We start from the raw sequence: 4,390 nt of genomic DNA on the forward strand, positions 1-4,390 counted from the left end.
TTACCTCGATGGACAGCGATAAAGTGTTTATTACCTTGATGGGCAGTGATAAGTGTTTATTACCTTGATGGGCAGTGATAAAGTGTTTATTACCTTGATGGACAGCGATAAAGTGTTTATTACCTTAATGGGCAGCGATAAGTGTTTATTACTTCGATGGGCAGCGATAAAGTGTTTATTACTTCGATGGGCAGCGATAAAGTGTTTATTACCTCGATGGGCAGCGATAAAGTGTTTTGCAACACATTTTGCTGGTCTAATTTAATAAGTAGAAACTCTGCTATACACAAAAATACTTACATGCAAAGGTTCTTAGTGGGGAACACCTTCAAATCGAAACTGACTGTTCTGTATCAGAAAAATCCCCCTGAACCATTTAACAGAAGAGATGAATGAAATATTTACTTATACCCCTAGATAGACCTATACAGAATGTTATCGGATATTGTTTGTCTTTCTATCAATTGTGGCATATTATTGATATCAAGGTCGGGGAAGAGCCCAGCGGTCTAAATAATAAAGAGCTAGATCAAGTCGTGATTGTATGCCACGAACCGAATTGCTCACTGCTGCGTCATGCTGTCAATGGTTCTGAATAATGAAGGGACCAAGTTGTGGACTCCTTGACCTATCACAGATACAACTTTCTCCATTATTGATTCAACTTTCCACCTGTAGATAGAGGTATTTCTCTATTACACAAACATTGTCTATCGTTATAGGAAACTTAGTAGCCTATATTCAAATTAAAAGTGAAATCTTAACATGAAATACTGCGCCTAATGGTTTGTTAAAAATTTTAGTCCGCTCAAACTTGAACAAAAAATCGCGCGCCTCACACAGCTTACGAGGGTGTCTGAAAAGTTTTAGACCTAACAAAAATATAAGACATATTTTCTGAATTTTTCATTTTTATTTGTCAACATAGTCTCCTTGGTGAGGGTGATTGCCTCTTCATTTGACGAAAATCCCTGTCCCCCGAGCGCAATTTTTAGATGAGTAATAGAGCAATCTTGTGCTCCCTAATACAACCTAGTTATATAACTATAGAGGAGATAGATTTTGTAATAAAGAAACCTTGTGCTCCCTAATACAACCTAGTTATATAACTATAGAGGAGATAGATTTTGTAATAAAGCAATCTGGTGCACCAAAGTACAACATAGTTATATACCTATAGAGGAGACAGATATTGTAATAGAGCAATCTGGTGTACCAAAGTAAGGAAGTAGTGCACCTCTAAAATGTATATTACTATTGGAAGAAGATAGTTGACCTTATCAAGTAGATTGCAAGAAGATAGTCGACCTCATCAAGTAGATTGCAAGACTATCTACATTATTATATTATATCGATTTATTACCAAAGTAATCTGTTGTAGTTTATTGATGTTTTTTTTCCCTACGCCACAGACAGCGGGCTATTACGCCATTTTCCCTCTCGCAGCCGAATACAATTTTACTTTTCCTCTTGGATGGTAAGATGGTCCGGTTGCTGCTCAACATCTTCTTGACCAATACATGTTAAAAGATGGTCCCCATCCATGTACCCTATGTTGCATGAGGACATTTCGGTGTCAATTCAATAGAGGTGTTTTTGGAGCAGATCATGTCCTGTTACTAGGCGAAAACAGGCCACACTCTCAGCTCTGCTAAGATTGCCGGCGATTCGTTTATCCATAGGGGGTTCATTCGGGGAGGGGGGTGGGTAAATGCAATGTTTGATTCTTTAGCATCTTATTAACTGCCTACTTTATTAACAATATGGCTAAATTATTAACTATGATTTGTAATGGTTAATTATAAAATCTTAGGAGCATTACCTGAATTACCTGCAGGCGTTAATCAGTACTCAAAATGAAATTAGTTGAATAGAAATTGAAGGAGTTTGTAATGAACTTTTGAATTACCTGCAGGCGTTAATTACTGCTCAAAATGGAATTAGTTGAATAGAAATTGAAGTAGTTTGTAATGAACTTTTGAATTACCTGCAGGCGTTAATTACTACTCAAAATGAAATTAGTTGAATAGAAATTGAAGTAGTTTGTAATGAACTTTTGAATTACCTGCAGGCGTTAATTACTACTCAAAATGAAATTAGTTGAATAGAAATTGAAGTAGTTTGTAATGAACTTTTGAATTATCTGCAGGCGTTAATTACTACTCAAAATGAAGTTAGTTGAATAGAAATTGAACCAGTCTATAATAAACTTCTCAACAATAGCAGTTTTTATGATGTTTGCTAAAAATAGTCACTAGATGCTCATTTCTCCTTCTTTGGAAAAATTATTACTTGGATTCGATTTAATTACAGAGTTTCATAAGTACTCGAATTTTATATTCAATTTTCCACTACTTAAAAGAACATACGCATACTTTTTTTTTTGCCGTCGATAGATTCCAGAACATTGTTCATTGGATGAAAAATTAATGATTTTTTCTTATCTTCCGAGGACGAAGATTTAGGAGTTTAATGCCTGCCTCAATCTAAACTATTCAACCTTTTTCGTTTTGAATGTTCTTGGACTAACCTTGTTGGTGAAGCAACTGATCATTGTTTATTTATTATCATTGCCTTTTTTTGGTGAGGTGATCAACTTTCGTTCATAAAGATTGAAGTAGTTTATTTTATCTACCTCATTACCTTATTGCAGCATCATTTAATTTTGCTAATTTGGATTAGGGACCATAAAATTTTGTTATTATTTTTTTGGTTTGGAACCTTGTCTTACCTTTCAGAAAAGTATTTGGGAATCAAACATGGAAACTAATTGAAAATTAACTGTATTTTAAGACTTCCAGAAAAATTGCTCAGAAGAAGATAATAACAATACTTAGTTGATTTAAAAACAATATTTGATCCTTTTTCTCAACTTTATTCTTTTTTAAAAACCTTCCAACGTTTCGACCACTTAGGTCATTTTCAAGGATACCTACAAACAGCTCCTTTTAATTATTTTTATAACAATTTCCTTTACTTACATACTGATTTCTTTGGTCCTATCTTTACTTTGTTGTAATTTTTCTTTTAAAATTCTTAAAAATGCCGGCTAATTGCCTTTGTCCCATATAATTTCTTCTGTATAATTCTTTCCTAAATTTTAAATTTGTACTAACCACTTTTCTTTCTATCATTTACATTTGTTTACTTTTTGTAGATGTAAATGATAGAAAGAAAAGTGGTTAGTACAAATTTAAAATTTAGGAAAGAATTATACAGAAGAAATTATATGGGACAAAGGCAATTAGCCGGCATTTTTAAGAATTCTAAAAGAAAAATGACAACAAAGTAAAGGTATCCTTGAAAATGACCTAAGTGGTCGAGACGTTGGAAGGTTTTTAAAAAAGAATAAAGTTGAGAAAAAAGGATCAAATATTGTTTTTAAATAAACTAAACCACTCTCAAACAAGAATATATTAATAAAAATTAATCTAATACTTAGTTGTTTAAATAATTAAGACATATCATTTTAGTGAGATGTTACAATTACTCAATTAAAGTTACAGCAGATTATAGACCATGAAGGATCACATACCAGAATCTATTTGATCCTTCATCAGTAGCAGGCTCCTTAATGGTGGAAAGAAAAGCATTAGTATGGTTGTACTTTGTGGGTATCGTCCATGTGTACAGAATATTATAGTGTAGAGAAAATAATATTGACCACCATGTTATCCAGGATGACTAGGAAAGAATTCTCTAAACAGGGTTTAGTGTAAATTTTCATCTCAAAAGTCTCATATCTACAAAATATGAGATACATACACCACTAAAATATAAACATTGCACTTTAGGGGTAAAAATGATAATGCCAAAACAATATAATATAAGCTAAAATGATGTAAAAACAATATAATATAAGCTAAAATGATGATCCCAAAACAGTATAATATAAGCTAAAATGATGATGCCAAAACAATAGAATATAAGCTAAAATTCCATTAGATGCAGCCTAAGACAATGCAGGATATTATTAAAACTGAATTAGAAAAGAAAGACTCAAAGGCAGTGGTCACCAGGACTAATTATATTAGGACTTTTGTCATGTCATTATAACAAATAATTTGCTTTGATCTTCAGCAAGCTTCACCAGTTCCAAATTTAGTGCGTGGAACAGCTTTTTATTGAAGGTAAATATGGTTATATCGTTGGATTGCATGATTGTACTAACAGCAAAGGGGAGTAGAAACTGGACACATGGGTAGTGATTGTATGTCCAAAGCTCAAATTAAATTTATCTGACAATTAGTAGTTTTTCTGATAACTGGGCAGTCATAATATAATAATTCAAGTCATAATAATTTGGCAGACAGGATAAGGACTGCCCGAGAAAGGATCAGCACTGCCCAGGACAGGATCAGCACTGCCCGAGGCAGGATAAGCACTGCCC

General features: G+C 33.2%; 1 protein-coding gene across 1 annotated transcript in view; it reads right to left on the minus strand.

The window, feature by feature from the left end:
* LOC106678086 (ABC transporter G family member 23) overlaps positions 1–444 on the minus strand; it is a 31,450-nt gene extending 31,006 nt beyond the window's left edge. Inside the window, exon 1 of the mRNA XM_067053045.1 lies at positions 301–444. The gene's annotated coding sequence lies outside the window, so the exon portion shown is untranslated. The remainder of the gene's footprint in view (positions 1–300) is intronic.
* Between the last annotated feature and the right edge of the window lie 3,946 nt (positions 445–4,390).

This window comes from Halyomorpha halys, unplaced genomic scaffold (assembly GCF_000696795.3).
Source record: "Halyomorpha halys isolate HHAL.00 unplaced genomic scaffold, Hhal_1.1 Scaffold122.1, whole genome shotgun sequence".
NCBI lineage: Eukaryota > Metazoa > Arthropoda > Insecta > Hemiptera > Pentatomidae > Halyomorpha > Halyomorpha halys.